General features: G+C 40.8%; 1 long non-coding RNA gene across 1 annotated transcript in view; it reads right to left on the bottom strand.

Annotated features, from left to right (window-relative positions):
* Positions 1-21,688, bottom strand: part of LOC136794176 (uncharacterized) — a 28,563-nt gene extending 6,875 nt beyond the window's left edge. The window contains exons 1-2 of the long non-coding RNA XR_010840554.1: positions 21,544-21,688; positions 17,806-17,884 (exon numbers count right to left, since the gene is read on the bottom strand). This is a non-coding gene — a long non-coding RNA (uncharacterized lncRNA). The remainder of the gene's footprint in view (positions 1-17,805; positions 17,885-21,543) is intronic.
* Positions 21,689-22,210: the final 522 nt, after the last annotated feature.

The following is a 22,210-nucleotide window of genomic DNA, read 5'->3' as shown; positions in this document are numbered from 1 at the left end:
TATGGCCCCTGCCCTAAGAAACTTAAAGTCTTATTTAGGTCTTTCTACCTATGCAACATGACTGGAAATCAGTTTTTGTGGTCCAAATCCTAAAAATTCAGAAATAATGGAGTTGACTTTGACCTTTATTAGGGAAATTGTTGTAGAATGTCCTCCAAAGACCTCTATTGGACTACAACCTCCATATGTATTGGATGGATAGACAATGGATAGATGCATTGATGGATGCACCTTAGGTGATGGAAGGAAGGATAGTATTTCAGGTTGACCCCAAAGTTTGGGCAGGGTTTGAAGAGGTGTGGAAACAAGAGTGAGACTTAGAGTTGATTCACCTGTGTCTTACTTGAGTATGAATCTCAGTTTGGTTACTTCCTAGCTATGTGATTTGGGGCAAGTTATTGATTGCTCTAAGCCTCCATTTCCTCATTCTTAAGTTCATGATAATAATTTCCATTCTGTGTGAAAGACTAAAATGAGGTAATGTTCTTCCCTAGATCTTCTCATGGCTGACTCCTCATTATTCAGGTCTTAGATTCATATATCAGCTCCTCAGAAGGAACTTTCCTGACTTCCACACATGAACTGTTCATGCTGGTCACACAGTTTGTCAGATATTTGTCACTCTCTGTACCTAATCAATTTGTATATTTGTTTAGATACTTACCGGCCTGATTCACTGAATTGAACGCACACTGTTTGAGGTTGGGGAATTTGTCTTTTTGTTCACATCTATATTACGTGCTTAGAAGAGCGACTGCCACAGGGTAGATGCCCAGTAAATGTTGGTCTGATGCAGGCTTGAACGAGAGAAAAACTGGTGGGAATTCCCTGGTGGTCCAGTGGCTAGGACTCTGTGCTGTCACTGCTGAGGGCCTGGGTTTGAACCTTGGTCGGGGAACTAAGACCCCACAAGCTACACAGTGTGGCCAAAAAAAAAAAATAAATTAATTTAATTTTTTTAAAACTTAAAAAAAAAAAAAAAAAGAAGAAAAACTGGTAACCACCAGGGTGTTTGTTAAACATACAGATGTCCTGGCCCCAACCCTAGAGACTGATTCAGTGGATCAGTTTGGGGGATTCCAGGAAATGAGAATTTTACAAAGTTCTTCATGTGATTCTGACATGCAACTAGGTTTCAGGATAATTATGTTGTAAAAATTGCTTTTGCTCTTAAGCAACTTTCAGTCTTAAAGGGCAGACATGCCACTGCTTAGAGAAGGAAAGACAAACATCTCCACCAGTGTGATCACCATCGGCCCAAACGTGGGCTCCTTTGGCCTTTCTGAAGAAAAAGAAAGATTTTAGAAAAAGAGGAGATCCAGGAAATGCGAGGAAAAAGCAAAGATAGCGTAGGATGAATAACAACACAATAAAACGCCCCTTGGCCGCGGTCTGTTAGAACAGTGATAAAGAAATAAGAAGGAAAATGCAGAAGAAACAGATGTAGCTGCCACAAGTTAAATACACATCTGTTAAGAATGTTCCTCTTATATGCAGGGTCAGAAAAATATGTACAAATGTAGCACCTCGCTGATTGACAGAAAAACCTCAGTTCTGGCACTGGGAATCTTGTTTTCTTGACAGCACTTTGTTTTAAAGCTGGAGGCAGAGAAATGTCTTATGCATGTCCTTAAACTGGAAGGCCTTTTGTTCAGGATACTTATACCATTTGCAGATAATGATGTGCATAGCAGTTTCAGCTGTCTGCATATGCATTTTTATGTTTTTTTATGACAGCTCTGCGTACTGAACTAAAAGGCCATTTAGAACTGTCAGGCACTGACAAGCATTACCCTTTACATTTACAATTCTGTTAGCGTGCATTGTCAGGTGGGCTCACCAGACTGCAGAAATGTGATTTCCTTTGAAACCTATGTATGACTTTAATTTAATACAGCAGCCTCAAAAAAAAAAAAAAAAAAAAAAAAAAAAAAAAAAAAGACAGAGTGTGAGCCCAGGAGAGCTTTATTAAGTATTCTTTTTCCATTAATCTCCTACTTTTTTGTTTTTATAAGACCCTTCCTTTCTTCCTCGTCTTCTCTCTTCCTTCTCTCTTTCCATTATTTATTCTTTTCTTGATTCTTTTCTGTGACATCCTTCATGTCATGTAGAAGAGAAGCCAGGCTAGGGAAATGACCTGACCTGTCTGAGCCAAGCCAGACCATCTCTAACTTTCCATATGGCCTGAGGTTAATTTTCAGTCAAACCCATTTTTTAAAGCTGTTGGGCTCTGTGTAGGGCTGGGTGAATATTCAGGACCTGGATAGTAGGAGCATGGAAAGAATCTACTTAATCCAACTAATGACTTATCATTATCAATATCACCTGTCTTTGGGACTCCATTTCCCTCCCCAAAAAACATTGTTTTCAACAGCGTGGAGAGCCTATCCTATAAAGGACATTGATGTGTACAGTCTAAGAGGCAGGAAAGCAATGTGGTTTTGCACTGCAGGATTTCATAGTCCACCTGATGTAGCTGCTGTGTGTGCATGAAACAGAGAAATTTCAACACAAACTATGCTGAACTGAAACGCTCATATGTAGGTGCTGAACTGAAACAGATTCACCCAAAGGCAATTCAGTTTGAGCTTCATGGAGTTCCTCTCACTTGCCTGACCTATATGCTCTCTGGAGGTGGCTTGGGAGCTGATGAGAGTTCAAGGTGCAGAGAAGAAGCTGAGTTGCTAACAGGTTGCAGTTTTATATGAACATAGCTGATCAACTGCTTAAAGAGATCACAGGATAAAAATGGACTGAAATCTCCAGTCTCCTTTTTGTAACCTTTGTATTCATAATTTTGTATTCTTTATTTTATAAAGGATTCTGCATATTGTATATGCCTCAAATCCCATAACTCTGGACCTGCCTCTGGTTCTGACAGCAGGTCCTGTAAGGGGTTCAAAAAGTATTGATCTAGTTTGGGCAATCAAGGTAGGTTTTTGTTGGTGGTGGTGGGTTTTTTTTTTTTTTTTAAGTTTGTCTTCACCTAGCCCTTAATAAAGCACAGGATTTGGCTAGTTAGAGAGAAGTAGGCTATTGTCAGTGAACAGAGAGAGCTTCAGGAAAATAATGGTCTACAAGTAAAATTTTGAGACCAATGTTTTTGACAATGAACAAAATATTTTTTACTTTCTAAAATTGAGATATCCATGAATCGCGACATGCACCAGACTTAAGTGCATGGCTAGATAAATTTTACCGTGCTTAATTAAAACCGTGGAATCACACCAGGTCAAGATATAGAACATATCCAGCCCCCCAGAAGTTTCCTGATTTCTGAGTGTGAAATTCATAATCCCCTCTGCCAAGTTTTTCAGAAAGGCACGGTAGGGCAAACTGGGAATGCTGAATTTGGTATCAGGAGGTCATAGTTTGTGTTGACCTCCTAATGCTAAGACTGTTCAGAAAGATAATTCAACCCCATGGTATGGGGAGTTGCCTCCCTTCCTTTCTTCATGCTGAAGATCGGGAACACCCTAGCACCCCGATTGCCACGTCCAGCTTTACATGCGAGTAGCAAAGTGTTATGGGTTATCTAAATGGAGACTTGGAATTTCACTGATGCCTGCAGGTTCACATTTTGGGTCATAGGCTATGGACTAAGCCTTGATTGCCCTTTGCCTTCGGTTCTTTGAAGAGTCCTACTTGCCACATTCAGTCTGAGAGGGGTTTGCATCAAGTTCCAACAGTTTTCTTTCAATCTGCTAATCAGTAGCTTTCATCTCTGGCAAAAAGAGGTGGAATGAGGCCCACAGGCTCCTAATGAAGGGTGGAGGAGAGAAAGAGAGCTCTAATGGGGGAAACAGAGCAGGAAGGGGGGTGGGGAGTGCAGGTCAGAAGACTCCAGCTCTGCCATACACCTAGGCTGCCTTCCCCAGCCCCACTGTGAGCCAGGCTGGTTGAAGCCCCCTCCTGGAGGAGAAAAGGTAGAAAAGAAAACAAAATCCATACACTGCACTCCCCCTCAGCCCCTCCTCTTCTGTCTCCTCTGTGGCACTAACCTCGAATGCCCTGCGGGAACCAATTACAGTATTTTAATGAGTGCAGTTTCCAATAACTGCATTTGGCGGGCGTGTTACCGCCTCATCCACATGCTGACCGCCACCACCTCATCTCGGATCACCTTTCCCAGAGATGAGGGCGCCTGCCTGGTGCTTTCAAGCTGGCTGGGCATCTCCCTGCAGAGTCACCAGGGATGGGAGACCGTAAGGACATCCCTGGGGATGCTTGTGTTTGCAGAATGCAAAGGACTGTGGGCCATGCCAGCAAGGGAATAAACCAGTCAGGTTGGTAGCTTCACCTGCTTGAAACAGTCTTTGGAGACTAAAATGAAAAGCCTGTAAAAAAAAGTCCCAATGGCCTGGATATGATTATAGAGAAGGGGTAAAGTGTTGTGGTTAAGAGCATGGATAGAGGAGTTAGCAAGACTTACCTGAGACTAATGTCTCCATCACTTCCTTGCTGTGTGACTTCCAGCAAGTTACTTAATTCCTAAAATGAGCCTCAGTTTCATCATCTATAAAATGGGACTAATAAGAGCACCTACCTTTTACAGTGGTTGTAAATGTTTAAAGAAGAGTCAGTATGCAAAGCTCTTAGCACTTTGTCTTGGCTCACTGACTAAAATGGAGCTATTATTATTCCAATACAACTTGGTCTAATAAAGATGAAAAAATATATAAAGAACATGAATTCTTGTACTCACTGGCGAATCCCTTTCCACTCTCTCTGGCTCTATTATTGTCTCTGCCTGGGTCCAGTACCAGGACTCTATTCTGCAATTGTATCCACCTCTATTCTATGCTGCCGTTACAAATGTGATAAATCTCCATGTACTTAGAGGTAAACGATCTCAGACATAACAAGTAAGAAAGGTACATTTTTATCCATGATGTACGTGTACATGTACATATGTAGGTATGAAAATGTATAAAAAGGAGTTCCCACTCCAAGTGAGGAGTGGGAATGATGGGGATGGAACAGGAAAGGAGGTAATTTCACGTTTTACGCTTGTTACTCCTAGATTGTCCAAATCTTTTAAAACAAGAGTGTATTCACACATTACGTGTGCAATTTAAAAAAAAGAGAGAATAAAGATGTGTTTAAGTGGTCCAAAGTTCAAGGTTGTGGTATTGTTGCTACTTGGGGTCCCAGATGTTCCCCATACCCTTGCAGCCCTCCCCACTGAGCCACTCCACAGCCCCTCTTGCAAAATAAAATAGCCACCCCTTCCTTATGTGTCAGTTATATCTCAATTAAAACAATATTATCGGGCTTCCCTGGTGGCTCAGTGGTTGAGAGTCCGCCTGCCGATGCAGGGGATACGGGTTCGTGCCCCGGTCCGGGAAAATCCCACATGCGGCGGAGCGGCTGGGCCCGTGAGCCATGGCCGCTGAGCCTGCGCGTCCGTAGCCTGTGCTCCACAAAGGGAGAGGCCACAACAGTGAGAGGCCCGCGTACGGCAAAAACAAAACAAAACAAAACAATAGTATCTATTGATATTTTTTTTTAAAGAGCAAAACAGCCACCCTTTACCACTCTGCTACTTGTTACAATTCCTTCTTTCTTACAAGTTTACTCAAGCTTCTGATCCTTTACCCATTGATCGTAAGGATTTGGGAGTTTTATAATCCTTTAAAGTGTTTTCTAAAAAGTGACAGAGGATGAGGAAGAGAGATTGTCTCCTAATTTGTCTCCAAATTGTAAAGAAAATCCAGAATTACAAATAGATCATTTGGGAAGTGACTGTGTCTTTGTATGGACAGTTGAGAATCTATGGAAACATTTCTTTAACTATTTGGCTCCCTTATCCACAGGCGTCTCTTCTTCCTGCTCACCAGGCACAGGAAGGAGACTGGGAGGCAGTATTGGTCGGTGCTGGCAATTAAAGATCAATACCAAATGCAGATAAACATTCCATGCCAAGACAGTGAGAACTAGGAATGGGTCAGCAGAAATCTGATGGGCACTCCCTGTGCACAGTGTTTTTCTTAGTTTGCAATTGTACATTCAAAGTCAGTAGAGCAGACAGCAGGTGCCTTAGGGAGTTTGTGTTCTGTCTGGTCCTCTAAGAATGTGAAAGATCACAGAGCTTTCTTGCTGTCTGGAGAGAAGACCAAATCCACAGAACCTTGGTGTATGAGATGAGGGCAAGATGGCAGGCAAGATGGCAGGCCTGCTGAGAGTCCAGCAGACGATCACTTCACCCTTTCCCACCTTCCAGTGATTCTGCCTTCCTGACCTGGCAACTTTGCACAGGCTGTTCCTTAAGCCTCTAACACTCTTCCTCCAGTTCACTGACTCACACTCCTGCTTGCCCTTCAAGTTTCAACTCCTAAACCTTCTGCTTAGCCTTGACCTGTCTGAATGCTCATCCATTATAAGTTTGCTCCCTTGTTTTTTTTTTCCTCATAAACCCAAGTTATTTCCCTTTACAGTACTTACCAATCACAATTTGTAATCATGTATTAATTTGTTGATTGAATTTATTTAATGTCTGTCTTCCCAAGATTATTAAGCTCTTTGAGTATAGGACTCTGAATTGTTTTATCTCCTTGTTCAGTGCTTAGCACAGTGTATGGAGTATAGTAGATGCTCAATAAATATTTGTTGGCTAAAATAGTAAGTTAACTAAATAATTGAATGAATTGATTACTATAGGTGTCTTATAACAAATCCTTATAAGTCTTTATTTTCTCTGCTCTATCTCCCTGAAAAGTCTTCTTCATTTGTCCAAATCTTCCTCAGCCTCAAAAGGCAACAACAATAATAGGGATAATGTTGATGATATTAAATACCTTCTCGACCCTGTAATGTACGTTTAAATGTGTAAACTTATTTGATCTTTATAACTCTATTGTTATTATCAAATATCAAAGCACGGGCACTCAAAGATCTTCCAGGAATGCAGTGATTCAGCATTCTGCATCTGAGAGCCCCAGGTTTGCCAGGGGACTTGAAACAGTGAGGACAGTGGCCTGATGTTTTGTGGTTTGTATGTGGTGTCTCTCCAGTGTGTCTGTATTTTGAAGTCAAGGGCAGTAGCTGTGGCTTTCTTGCTTTTGTAATTCTTTCCAGCACTCTGGATCTGCTGGATTCTGCTGAGGAGGGAAGAGCAGACAGACATTTGGTACTGCTTTTCTGATGCTTTCAGTTACTTGGTCCTTGGGGAGTTATAGGTAGGGAAGAAGCATGGAATACACAGTAGCCCTAGCCTATTAAGACATAAGGTGGGTGTTAGAGAAAGTAGTATGATTTGTGAGGCAGTAAAAGTTATTACTGCCCCCCCATTTAGGCACCCCACCTCCATCTTCGCCATAAGCTCCCAAAGTACAGAGATGAAAGGGAACGGTGTCCTCGGGGGCTAGTCTGCTGTGCACAAGCAGCCCTGCACGGGGAGCTCAGCATCTACATTGAGAGTCTCAGTTTCTCCATCTCTGAAATGCACATAAGAATATTTCACATCCCATAAAGTTTCGTGAGGTTTCAGTGGAATAACATGTATGAAACCTTATCATGGTGCTTGATACAATATCACATTTTCAACCGGCATTAGTTATTATGTGTATTGCTTATTTGCTCAATGTCTGAAGTTAACCATGAGTCTAAATTCAAACCCAGATCTTTCTGATTCCTAACTGCATTCTTTTCAAATCACCCCTGATCGCTTCTCGGCCTTTTGGCTAAGATCAAGTGAAATCACCCCTGATCAATTACAGGACTATTTGCTTATACTGTGAACAGAGAGGGAGGAAAGGGAAGATTAATTAAGAAAGAGTCATAAAAAAATTCACTGAATATCGAATGGATGTAATATTAACATACGTAATTACTTCTCAACTTCAGGAGTTGTAATATCAAATATAAAAGTCATGTCAGCTTCAGTCTTTTTCTCATTGTAGATTCAGACCATTACATTAATGACTAACTTTTGGAGCTGCATAATTTTCTCTTGGAAAGATACCTTTTTTGGGAGCTAAGCACAGAAGCCCTTTCCCAGGCACACCCTGAACTTGAGGGAGGAAGGGGGAACATCCCTGTTGAGTCCATTCCCCTCCCCTCCTACTGCCCTGATCATCAGCGAGTCCACTCCCTTTGTGAGGAAACAAAGGCAATCAATCACACAGGCAGCCAAGTCTAGCCTTTGGCTGGGCTGTGGAGTTGGCTCCCAGGACTTCGCTGGGAGCTGGGAGCCCCAAGTGCGTGACCCCATGAGTGTCCGTGGTTCAGAGGCTGCTCCAGTAATCACCAGCATCTGGGCGTTGGCTCATTCCTGGAGAAGAGGTCCCCAAGTATCTTGAAACTGGGCCTTTGTTCACTTTAAACAGAGGCCCTCACTCCCATCTTTCTTTTCTTGGCTCTCTGGTCTGAACCTTCATCTGAGAGACAGAGTACAGCGTCTGTGGGAACCACCCTTTGAAACCCTCTCCCTGGCATTAAGCCAGTGTCTCCTCCCAAGAGGAAAGAAATGAGAGATATCCCAGGGAGATTTGCCATATAGGATGCAAGTCTAGAATCTTCCTAGGTTCTTCCCCCTTTTCAGGACCTCAGGATAGAGTTGGATCAAGGAGAACCCCATTTCTCAGACTCGATGTTAAGGGGCCTGCACAATGTCACAATTGCTATTAAATGAAACCAGAAGTGATATTCTCTTTTTATAGCCTTCGGAAACAATGAACAGAATGGGAGGAAAAGAAGGTAGTTTGGCTTTTTTCCTATTTTTCTTTTCTATTGTTGCCTGTCCCTCCTTTCAGGCCCTCCCACTCCTTCTTCTCCCCTTTCATTAAGTGTCACCTGAGCTGCTCTGAGCACTCCCTTCCCAGAGTAGGGTGTTTTCTCTGGACTTCTCTTCTCTCCCTATTCCTATGTCACATACAAACTTTTTACCTGCCCTCTGGTTCTTTCCTTCTGTTAGCTCTGACTCAGCCAACTAATTATGGAAACACAATTTTCTATTTGTTTATCTGTTATCCCATCCCACAAAAATGCCAATAAGTTTAAGATGGGCTGAGTTATTGTTGAGGCTACATAAAATAAAATCTTCAAAAGATTGGCAGTCTCCTTAGAGAGAGGTCTGTGTGATTCCACTTGGGAGAGGTATACCTTGAATCCCGAGGTGTTCTGCACAGAGAAACTAAACAGTGCTTTTGTTCCCCTCAAATCAAATCCATCCTTGACTGGGACAAGCATAAAATTAGAGACCCATGTACCATCTGTCCAAAAATGTAAGTTATAACAGCTAACCATTCATAAAATGCCTTTGCCTCCCAATTTGACAAACAGATCTTCATAATATCCTATAAAGCTATCTTCTAATTTAGAATTCTTGGACTCCTTGGAATTAGCTTCAGAACATGGAAAAGCAAGGAGACTTGACCCACGGTGCGTGGTCTGCAATCCCGCTCTCTTCTCATCACACGCCCAATGCTGTCCCACATCAGGAGGGTCTTCATATGCACTTTGATACCCTGGGCTTAGGCCATTACCTCAACAGCTGCCCCTGCTCAGCCCTTGTGATGCATATGTTTGTGCATATGTTCCTGCAGGACAGCAGACTAAAACAAGACTAATCAGGTTCTGAAAGTGGGCTGAGCCATTTGGGCAGAAAATTCCAAAGTCCTTGGTACCCAGAGTACAGTCTAGAAGGAGGCATGGATGACACATTCAGTCTAGAAGGAGGCTCCAGATGGCACATTCCCATGACCCTGTGGACAAGGTCCAAGGCAGGGACCTTCTGAAGCTCAGGGCCCCGGACAGGATTCTTCTTACCCAAGTCTAATGGTGCACTAACCCAAAGGGCCAATACTCCCTGTTACATCCATGCACTTGCTATGAAGCTGCTTCTAATATGGGCAACTCTACTTTGGATGCTCTCAGTTGTTTAACTCCAGAGACTGTTGATTTAAGAATGGTTAATGAAGCATATGAGTTCACATTAAGATAGTTGATCCCTCCTGAATAGCACTGACCAACACGTAGTAGGTATTTAATAAATGCATTATGTATAAATAAATGAATGACCTACTAGAATTTTATAAGCTGTTTCACATATAAAAGGAGTGACCAAGAGTGGAAATTTTATTTTATTTTTTTTTCATTTCTTTTTTTTTTTTAACATCTTTATTGGAGTATAATTGTTTAACTATAGTGTGTTAGTTTTTCCTTTACAACAAACTGGATCAGTTATACATATACATATGTTCCCATATCTCTTAAGAGTGGAAATTTTAAACACTAATAGGAGATGAGAGAAACTTTAATTGATTTGTAAACTTTAAAAAGAATCTGGTTATTAGAGGTAACCCCTCTATAATAGCTAAAAATACAACCTGTTCCTACCTGCAACACATGCATGGCTACATCCATAGTCCAGAGAATGTATGCACAATGCTACTGAATCAAATACTTTTAGAGCAGGATTTCTCAACCTATTGTCACTACTGACATTTGGGGTGGGATTGTTCTTTGTGGGGAATACTGCTGTGCATTGTAGAATATTTAGCAGCATCCTTGGCTTCTACCCACTAGATGCTGGTAGCATTGCCTCCCAGTTGTGACAAGCAAAAGTGTCTCCAGACAGTGTCAAATGTTCCCTGGGTGGGGGTCAGGGGAAATCACCTCTGGCTAAGGACCATTGTTCTTTAAGAAGTGATCCTTTTCTTTTGAATTTTCTTTATTTTTTTATATAGCAGGTTCTTATTAGTTATCCATTTAATACATATTCGTGTATATATGTCAATAGAGACACAGATGTAAGAACTGATTCTATATAGCTTGGCATCACTTGTACCCAGCCAGAGTTAACACCAAGCAGAACTCGCAACAGGCTTCAGTTACACCCAGATTTATTGTCAAAGGAAAATGAGAGTCAAGGGAAATCAAAATAATGTTGTATCAGTTTGCTTTGTTTCATCAGTCTCTAAGATTTTATAGCAAATGGCGACTTTAAGCTAAAAGATGAAAATGTAGAGTAATGATGTTTAAATCTCTTAGAGCAATAAATAGCTCTACTAATTTCTGTTCTTTGTTTTTTTCAGTGCTAGGGAATGAGCCAATGTGAATGTGCTAAAAGTTCAAAATTAGCATGAGGATGAGAAACAGGATGAGAAAGCATATGCCAAAAACATCTCTACTCTAGCCTCATGTAAGCTCATTTGGGGGGATTCAGGAAAGGATTATGTGGTACAGAGGCAGCCCCCCTCTGTTTCCATGGAATTCTCTAGGTCTTTTTTCTTCTTCTGGTCCTCCCATCTCTGCATCTTCCTATATTTCCTGTATCAAAGCAGGACGTGACTTAGTGACTTAGCAGTGTGCACATGTGTGCTTGTCATGACTTGCTGAAATCAGGACTTCATGAAGTTTCAGCCTGTGTGGCTGTAAGTGTTCTTTTGGGTCCAGGAAAACCCCAGGATGCAATTAAGCGTATTTACTTGTTTTACAAGGACAAGAAAATATTTATGCATGAGAACACACAATTTTGCTTCTTCCCCACTTTTTCTGAGCAGGAAAGGATTATTTCTTGCTAAGTTAGCTTCCAGAATCGTTTTTTGTTGTTTTTTGTTGTTGAGAATCTAGTTAGTAAAATTAAAGAAAGACTTAATTTAAACTATATAATAAAAATCAAGAGTGGGTAGGGGATGGAAGAAATACATTGACCGTGTATCCATGAAAATGCCTAGAAGAAGAAAAGGAGGGAGAGAGAGATTTGGGGGAATAGCTGCCATACGTGTGGAGTACACTGTTGATGATCAAAAATATTTTTAATCTAAAAAATATTTTTAAATTTTTTTTTAATTTTAAAAGTATTTTTAAGTATTTCATCACATGTTAAGACTACTTGGAGTAAAAAAAATAGAAGTTCTTTTAATTAAAGTTTAGCTACAGAATTGAGGATTTTTTTCTTTTCTGATTCAAATAATACTAGGTCAGCCAAGACTGAGCCATCTGGGCTCAGGGCTAATTCATGGGCTATACTTGGAAGTGACTGACTGTAGTAACTTCCCTGTCAGGCTAATCTTCACGCCTACTGTGAGGCTGTTATTTTACATCTAATTCCTCTCTTAATTTGGTGTCTTGGGCAAGAGGGCTAAAGAAAGATTTGTCAGTCAATATACAATCCACTATATCATTCATGAAATACAGATTCATTAATGACCATCGTGTGATAGTGCTGTGTGATATTCTGGTGACAAAAAGGAGAGGGAGAACGGGCCTCTACTCTCAAAGAGCTTATGGTCTTCTCTGTAAGTAATTTGTTGATAAGTACATATGGTGACCCCCATATAAGCTAAATGTGTGTGGTCAGATGAACCTGGTATTGTCATAACAATAGAACTTATTCCAAAATTGTACATAGCCCTCTGCAGAATCACTAAGATTTGTAGAATTTTCCAGTTGAATTAGATTGGTGTATATTATGTGAATAACTTTGTTAGAACGATTCCAGTCCTCACAATTTTTGGACATCTCTAAAATAACATGATTCAGAAGATATTTATTACATGTTTATTACATTCTGTCCTTTCCTTGCTAAATCTGATATGGCTCCAGCTATGAACAACACATCTTTCTAACATGATGACTCAGACTCAGAATCAACACAATTTCAGGAGCAGGAGAGGCAGATGAGAAACTGCCTCACTGATGCATGCCCTCTGTTGTGTTTCAGCCTGATGCCACATCAAACTTAAAGTCTTTTTACTGATCCTTAAACTAACCATGGGGAGGAGCCTTCTATTTTCCCCTCTGGGTCTGGAGACATGCTATATTCCATTTGCAGCCTCTCTGATTTTTCATCTAAAGCTCTTTCCTTGCCTTGGATATTGGCTAACATTTTCCACTGGTCAGAAACTTTGTTTATACAGCTGATCAAGTTAACGGTTCATCTCCTCTGCTCTGTAGGCACTCCAATTCTACCGTCATCATCACCTGGATTGGCTATTTTACTTGGCAGAATTATTTCAGTAATCCAATATAACCAAATTGGATTGGTGATCGATCAGTTTGTTCAGCACTCATTCCAGTAAATAAAACCAACTAGGTTCCAAGTGGTTGAATTGTTGTTACAGTAGAGGCACAATGTGAATCAAAGCTTAGAGACCTCAGGGAATTTCATAAAATCCTACTCTGCAGCCAGATGTTTGTCCTGTAATATATACCGTATACCAGAGACCCATATGTTTCAGCCTTTCTTGGTGGAAATAGCTAGTTTTCTGTGATACATAGATGAGAAATACCACCATTTATAAAAGTTGCCCTTGAAAACCTCATTTTTTTCCCATTTATTCATTTTTCTATTTACATTTCTGTATAAAATGCTGGTATGAAAGGTATATGGCAGGTCATCATAATCTTTGCATTGATTTTGCAATCTTTGCATTGAACACAGAAGATTGAGTGTTGAGTCATAAATAAATGAACTTAGTTTTTAAATATCTTGTTTGAAGGGAAAGGTGAATTTTTAAAAAATGAAAACTGATAGGAGCTTCAGAGTTTATTATACAAGATATAATGGAGATTTTATCATAAGCTTCAAACTGTATTTTTCAAAAATATAAATACCAAATTCTAGAGAGAGCTTTGCTACTGACTTGCTATGTGAGCTTAAAATATTTTGTTTTGCACTTTCATTTCCAGTAGAATTAAAGTAATAATTATGCCCCTCTGCATCACCAGAGTTATAATGAGAACCAAATAGAACATTGTATATGGAAGCCCTTTGTGAAGTCTGAAAAGGTGTTAGAAGGCACGGGAATGTGAACAGGGTTCCCTAAATTGTGGGATGCATAGCTGGTGAGATGAGAGACATAATACATTGTTCAGGGTTTCGCTTTAGGAGATGGGCATTAAATTGTGTTGAACTACATAGTGAGAAAGTTAATCCTTTTTCAGTTCTCAGGCACCCTTTCTGATTCCTAAAAAAGAGCAAGTCTTGCTTTGGTGCTAGCATGTCTCCAGCACATCTTTAACACTTGCTAATCTCCCTTTTCTTAAAGGGAGAGCAGCCCTCAGGCACAGAGCCTAGAACAGGCACATAATTGAGCTAGACTTTAATAACATGGTTCAATTTTCCTTGCTCAGGTATTTTTGTGGTAAACTCTTTAATGGCATGTGGTAATGTTTTTCCATTAATAGCAGTAATATAAAGTTTTATTTCTATGCAACTTTATCTAAGTGGGGGGAAAAAGAGCCATTTTAAAGAAAAATATTAAGTAAATAATAGTCAAGTGATTTGTGAATTTGACAGAAATTGTGAAAGTGAGATGAACATGTTTAAAGTTTGGGAATGTATACACTAGTGAGCGTAATACATAGGCCAAGACCTAGTGTGTTTGTCATTGAGATAGTTAACACGTTTTAATGTACCTTTGGTTTATCCCTCACCATTCTTTTTTTTTTTTTTTTTTTTGTGGTACGAGGGCCTCTCACTGTTGTGGCCTCTCCCGTTGCGGAGCACAGGCTCCGGACGCGCAGGCTCAGCGGCCATGGCTCACGGGCCCAGCTGCTCCGCAGCATGTGGGATCTTCCCAGACCAGGGCACGAACCCGTGTCCCCTGCATCGGCAGGCGGATTCTCAACCACTGCACCACCAGGGAAGCCCCCCTCACCATTCTTGAACAATCCTTACGAGGAAACCGTAGGGGGAATAAGGGGAGAAAATTGGAACTTTCAGCTGCCATTTTAACTTCCACTGATAAAGCCATCCATTGAGACAATCTAGGCACTGGAATCCAACTGTAATCTTCTAAACTTTTCAACATTAAAAATTGGCAGAGTTGACTGTGCTAAAGAGACAGCCCCCTCCTCCTCAAGAGTCTAGTTTGTGTCATTAACCTTGGAAAGAGAACCCAGCACACAGTGATTGACCTGGTGCATTCAGACACACATATGTAGTACATCAACCTCATTCAGAATGGGCTTCAACACTTTGATGAAATACATCTTGCGCCATCCTCTAGACACCATATGAATCCACAAACAATTACAATTTTAAAAAATACTGTGGGTAAGTGAATCCCCTGTGATCAGAGTGTTTTCTCACCAGTTTTCTATTTTCTATTTCTTTCTTTCTCTTTTTTTCCCTCTCTCTCACGATTGAAAAAGAAGTAGAAAAATCTTCAAGCAGTTGTGTCAGAACAAGAAGGGCATTCTGTGGCATGGAAAATTTGTTGGTTGGTTTTAAAAATACTATTTCTAAAAATTTATAGATGAGCTCAATTTAGAAAAAGTGAGGAAAGCACATGCTGACATGCAGTCAGCTTGGGAGCCTATTTCTTCTATATAATGTTGTGCTAAGTAAAATCCCAAAGTAATGATTTCCTCTTGTTAATAAATCTTGTTCGAAGCGAGGAAGTCTTGAAGGAGAAGAAATAATAATAAAAACACCACTAGGATCATCTTCATTCCTTTCAGATGTGTTCAACTCCAACTCAGGAAAAGTAACTGAGCCCCTTATCCCAATATCTAATGCTATGTCTCCTGTGGGTTTGTTGTTTTTTTTAATTGGTATATCTTTTTTTCCTACAGACTTCTAGCCTGTGTTTATATAATTATTGTTGCAAATCTAGGTATTTGATACTTTAATAACATATTATTGCACTTTAAGGAAAATACACGCTCTGTACTATCCTTCTTGCCTGGGTGTAGAGCTCCTCTCTAGAGCAGATGTTCTTGGCTGCTATGAAAGGGCTTTAGAATGCTGGATTCAGATGAAGCTTGGAGGCGAGTGCCAATTATGTCTTATGGTGTCAGTGCCCAGTTACAACACTCATAGGACCAGCTTTTTCTATTACTTTTAATTTTTTTGATTTTAATTATTCCCATGTATACTTCAGGACTCTCATTCTGGAAAGCCAGGATTAGAATTGCTATGTTTTTGGCCTAAACAGTCCAGGGAAATTTTCAGTCTGAAAAAAATTTTAGGAGTATTGGGAATGTCTTAAAACAAACAAACAGAACAAAAGAAGACAAGAACAAAAACCTCTCCCATAGCCTGGTTGCTGATGACTAAAAAGTATGTTTTTTATGTCTGGCATGCCACAGGTTTCTAATAAATTTGTGATGAATGAATAAATACACTAACACTACTTTTCTATCTTTTTTTTTCTTTACTTCAGTCACAAGCCTTCCTTATTTCTACCATTCTTGGGGTCTGCAACCACTTATATTTGTGTCCTCTAAAATAAGTGAAATAGTGGCTCATTCACAGGAGGGCTATTTAATCTTTTAACGTACACCTCCGTGCTCTTCCCACATTATTATTATCACATTTACTTAATGCAGAGACAATGGAAATAAATTTGTTGGGAATTTTGCCAGAGATTTTATTTTTTGGTTATTTGTTTGACAGCCAACCATGGGCCAACAGACCAGATTCATCCTGCCTTATGTTTTTATAAATAAAGTTTTATTGGAACACAGCCACACTTGTTAGTTTACATATCATCTAAGATGGCTTTGGTGCCACAATGACAAAGTTCAACAATCATGTCAGAGACCAGATACCCTGCAAAACCTAAAGTAATTATTATCTGGCCTTTCACACAAGAAAAATTTGCTGACTCTTAGACTATAGGCGGAATTTTCGAGGTAGACAGGAGTTAGTATTGCATTCTTGAAATTCTTTTTAGAGTGTTTGTTAATTCAAAGTTTGGCTTTCTGTTGACTCAACAGAAAGACGGGCTTGTCTTTATAATAAAGTCTTAATATAGCATGGAAGTCAATATATCAGTTCATTAGTACTAAGTTTTTACTCTGATTTTTGATTTTTTTTTTTTTTTTTTTTTTTTTTTTTTTTTTTTTGCCGTACGTGGGTCTCTCGCTGTTGTGGCCTCTCCCGTTGCAGAGCACAGGCTCCGGACGCGCAGGCTCAGTGGCCATGGCTCACGGGCCCAGCCGCTCCGCGGCATGTGGGATCTTCCCAGACCAGGGCATGAACCTGTGTCCCCTGCATCGGCAGGCGGACTCTCAACCACTGTGCCACCAGGGAAGCCCCTGATTTTTAATAGTAATAAAAATAGTAATAATTGTGAGAAAATGCTCCCTTTTTTGATGGAGTAACAGAAATAGTCTTTCCTGGGATTGCTGTGGTAAAATCTGCATTCATAGAAATAAGCGGCAACCCCTTGTATCAAGATTAAATCAAATGGGAACTTCCCTGGTGGCACAGTAGTTGAGAATCTGCCTGCCAATGCAGGCAACACGGATTCGAGCCCTAGTCCGGGAAGATCCCACATGCCGTGGAGCAACTAAGCCCATGTACCACAACTGCTGAGCCCACGTGCTGCAACTACTGAAGCCCGGGCACCTAGAGCCCGTGCTCTGCAATAAGAGAAGTCACCGTAACTAGAAGCCCGCATACTGCAACGAAGAGTAGCCCCTGCTCGCCACAACTAGAGAAAACCAGTGCACAGCAATGAAGACCCCACACAGACAAAAGTAAATACAAATAAATAAATAACTAATAATAAAAAGATTAAATCAAATGTATGAATGACACTGTCAGTTTGTACCTTCCTTTCCCCAAGTAATTCAGTTTTTCATAACAGTGATCCAGTGGGTCTCAAAGATTTAGAAATCATCGGTGTCCTGGAGATCAGTACTATTACACCTGCTTAAGTGCTAAGGTATTTTCTGGCAGGAGTAGCAAAATGCGGTATCTAAACATGTGAATTCTACTGTCAGAGACTTTGCTGGCTTACTTGGGGGACTGTACTGTAGGGAGAAAAAATCATGTGGCAAGGAGGGTGATTCGGTTTTCTCCACTGCTTCCCAACCAAGCCCCTTGGGCTATGTGTTTCCACTCACCTTATGTGATGGCTCTGGGCCAGTGAGCCTTGTATGCACATGACAGCATCTTGAATCTTGCTAGGTGCAAGAGGGAGCCCTGGGTACAACATTGGAAAGAAAAGAAAGGGATTTGGTCAGAGTAGCCCACCACCTCACTCAAGAAAAGAGAGCAATAATTAATTACCATTTTATTTGTGTCTTTAGTATGTTAAACGCTGAACTAATTAAATGTGCCCCGTAACTTACGCCAGCTAATTGAGTCCTACCCAAAATTCAAATATGTGTTGTTATCTACATTTAAAGATGAAGAAACCAAGACTCAGAGTGGTTAAGTAATTAGTCCAAGGCCACACAGCTGCTAAGTGGCAGAGCAAGGATTAGGCTCCAGAGACTTTGTTCTTTTAAAAGCTAAGTGATGGGCTTTTGGGGAAGGATTGGGTTTCCTGAGTGGGTGATGTCATTTGAACTCTGAACTGAAGTTGTTTAATATTAAAACCCCCTCTTCAAGGAAGTTGTACTGTCCACCTTAAGCAAAAAGAACTTTTGCTGTATTAAGTATAAGAACATTCTGTCTCTCCACCTAATTTGACTTTTTCGAGAAACCTAGGCTGCTTTTTGGTGTATGGTGGTCCTTTCCCACTAACAGTCTTACATCCTAACATTAGAATCACACACAGGATTACTCTGCTCTTGACTATAGATCAGGTCACTTGAGGATGTTCAGCAATTCCCAGATTTTCAGGGGACAGGGCAGCAGCCCCCGAGTCTCCAACTTAAATGCAAGATTTCCCAAGCCTCTCAAAAAACTTGTCTGCAAACCTATGTGTCTGTTCCTCCTGCCAAGCTGTAGGGAATGCTGGCCAGGCATCTACATAGGGAAAAGGAAATTAGAAATGGTACAGAGCAGAGGGGAAACACACACACACACACACACACATGCACACCAACCCACATGTTAGGACCAAAGAAGCTCTCCCGGAGCACTGGCCTAGGAGCATGTGTTCAAAAAGAGTAGGTGGTGCTGACCTGCAACCCCAGAGGGTTTGTGGGCTGAGGCTCAGTCCTTAAACTTCATGTTTGATTTCCAAGGCTCATACCTGTGTCCTGGGTCTTGGGACAGTTGTGATTTCAGAGGAGTAGGTACAATCTTTTTGGGCCCCTGGGAGAAATGATAAAGGAAGCTTGGGGTCCTGTAAAAGGCCTGTGATCACCAGGATGGAGTTTGGTTTTTTCCCAGAAGGAAGAAAGAGATACAGACTTCTCCCCAAATAATCTACCATTATTATAATGCATGGTGTTTCTTGTTAGCAAAGGTCAGCTAGCATTTAAAGATCACTTTGTGCCAGGCGGTATGCTCAGCACCTTCCATGCACTATCTCATTAAATCTTCGCAACGGCCCTAAACACTGAGTGCTATCATTATTCTCATTTTAGGAAGAATTATTGAGGTCCAGGGCTGCCCTGGGCAACACGGCAGCCACTGGCCACATGTGGCTTTTGAGCACTTGAGACACGCTGTAAATGTAAAATACACACAGGATTTTGAAGACAGTACAAAAAGGAAAAAAGCAAAATATCTTATTAATAAATTTGTAATATTACTTACTGAAATGATAATATTTTAAGTATGTTAGATAAATCAAAATATTAAAATTATCTTTTTAAAAAACTTTTTCTAATGTGGTTACTAGAAAATTGAAAATGACTTCTGTGCCTCGCAGATGTGGCTTACTCTCTATTTCTATTGGGCGGCTCTGGTAGAAAGCAGAGGTCAACAAATGAGGCCCACAGCCTGGTTTTACACAGCTTATGAGCTAAGAATGCTAGAAGGATTTTTACATGTTTAAAGGGTTGTAAAATTAAAACAAAAACAATGTGGCCTACAAAGCCTAAAATGTTTGCTCTCAGCCCTTTATAGAAAAAGCTTGCTGAGACCTGGTCTGGATGATTCAGGTTCGATCCAGGACCACTGACTCCAAAAACTGTGCTTTACCCACTCTGAATACTAGCTTTCTACTAGAGGCCAGACATTTCACAGAATCTATATACACAGTGCCTTATTTAATCCCGAGATTAAATAAGATTAACAAATCATGTTTATTCATAATGTTACTCTACTACTACATACAACGAATAGTGTTATTATATCCATTTTGCAGATGAGCAAGCCAAGGCTTATAGAGATTCAGTAGCTTGTCGTAAGTCACACAGCTAATAAATGATGGCACTGGAATTTGAATCCACTTCTTTCTGAAAGGTACACCTGTAGGCCCCTTGCTATCCTGCCACTGAATTCTTGTTTAGTCAGGGCCAGCCTCTCCATGGATTAGCGCTGAGTTACCTACTCGCTGAGTTTTCTCTGTGATGGTTTGGTCTTCCATGACTCTAATCCAGGGCTCAACAAACTGTCGGGGGCCCATAGGTCAAATTTGGCCCCACTGTCTTTTATATACATACATATGTGTATAAAATTAAAGTTTTACTGGAGCAAACCCCTGCCCTTTTTTTTATGCATTGTCTATGGGTGGTTTCATGCTAAAACAGCAGAGTTGATGAATTACAAGAGACACCACACATCCCACAAAGCCAAAAACATTTACTGTCTGGGCATTTACAAAGAAAGTTTGCTGACCCCTAATCTAATTCTTTTAGGACAGGGATCACATGTGACCCACAGGGCCCAGTATGGTGTGGGGTTAGCGAGGGCCCAATAAACATGGAGTAGGTGAGTGAGTGAGTGATGGGTGGGAGAAGAGAGTCTGGAGAGCACTTTCCTCTCTCCTCCTAGTCCAGAGCCCACTTTGTTAGTGCACATGTGTACTCACACCCCTGAGATGTTGCCATCTCTCTAATTGCTGATGTTGGGATTCACTCATATTCTTTCCCCACTTCCATCCCCGATAGTTGCTTGACCAGGGTTGTGTGGATTACATTTCACTTAAAATACACAGGGAATTTAAAATTAGAGGAAAACATGTTTGGCAAAACTGAAATACTTTGCAAACCATCTGGGATGTTCTCTTGTTTGCACTGGAGCTGAGTGCCACTGTCCTCCACAGAGAAATGATTTTCTCAAAACCCTCATTAGCTTCAGGACAGTGGGACTCTTCACACTTAAGTAAACCAACAGGAGTGTGCACTGTTGGCCTCACTATGGCTTGGGAAAGAAATTGGCAGCCAACTGGTTGTAAAACACAGGTGGAGATTCAAGGATATTTTGGGGAGAGCCATGGCAAGGATTGTTGCGTGAGGCTGCCATGTGCCATTGCCAAACTGTGATAACTGCTACCATTATTGAGCATTTCCTATGTTCCAGGCACTTTTCTAAGCACCATCTACCCTTTACCTCAATCAGTCCTCCCAACAGCCAAATGAGATGGATCCTATTATTGTCCACGTGTCTAATCTGAGGACGCTGAAAATTAGGCAACTTAAATAACTCCCAAGGCCACATAACTCATAAGTGGCAGAACCAGGACTTAAAGCCAGAACCAGGACAAGCTAACTCCAATGCCTCTGCCCCTTATTATTATTCTACATGAGACAGCCCATAAGTTCACCAGCTATGTTTCCCATGCCTTGTGACCTACAGCCGTGCTGGGCACATGGTAAGCACCAATAATTACTAATATCCTCATTTAAATATTCAAAAATACGTACTTAAGCCTACTTTATGGCAGGCATGATGTTAGGTGATATTCAGTTGTGATCTAAGACAGGTGGCTTTAAATAAAATTTATTAATTAAAAGACATACCATCTATCTCTGCGTCTAGAAGATTCCAAACTCATGGAAGTTTTGTCCATTTTATTCTCGTTGCTTATCCATTTCTTCTTAGTTGGAGGATGATTTGTTTTCTTATTTCTCTGTCCTTCTTGCTCTGCCCCTTCCCCCTCTCCAAAAATCCCAGTCCCAAAAACAGTCTACATAGTGTGAAAAAGATTTCTTAAACCACAAGAGTGATGTAACTCTAGGCCTGTTTCTTCTCTCTTACACACACAGAATATTGGATATGAGTGAGATTTTAAAAAATTGGTTTTCAAATGTGATGAAAAGTGTGTCCTTTTTACCAGAACAAAACAACCCCTAATGCTGAAACCTCCTTCCTGATAGGGTTGCTTTCCAAAGATGAGGAAATCTGTGCATTGGACCACAGCCTCCAAACCAGTGCAAAAGACAAAGGGAAGCTATGGATTGGAAAGAGTTTCGATGTATAGGATGAAGCTGGAGGCGCCTTTTGGGCTCTGGAGGCTGTGCTTAAAGACATGACCTGTATTTAGATGGGCAGCAGCCCAGAAGCCTCGCTTGCAATCCAGCTGATATGACAAGGTTTTTGCCGTGGAAAGTGTTCGCATTGGAGTGTTTCTCAGCTAGTCACTAGCCATCAATTACTTAAGAGTCAGATCTTGGCCAGAGGCCCCCG

The sequence above is a fragment of the Kogia breviceps genome, chromosome 4, assembly GCF_026419965.1.
Source record: "Kogia breviceps isolate mKogBre1 chromosome 4, mKogBre1 haplotype 1, whole genome shotgun sequence".
Taxonomy (NCBI): Eukaryota; Metazoa; Chordata; class Mammalia; order Artiodactyla; family Physeteridae; genus Kogia; species Kogia breviceps.
The sequence above is the reverse complement of the archived record's forward strand: the minus strand, read 5'-3'. Positions and strand labels throughout refer to the sequence as shown.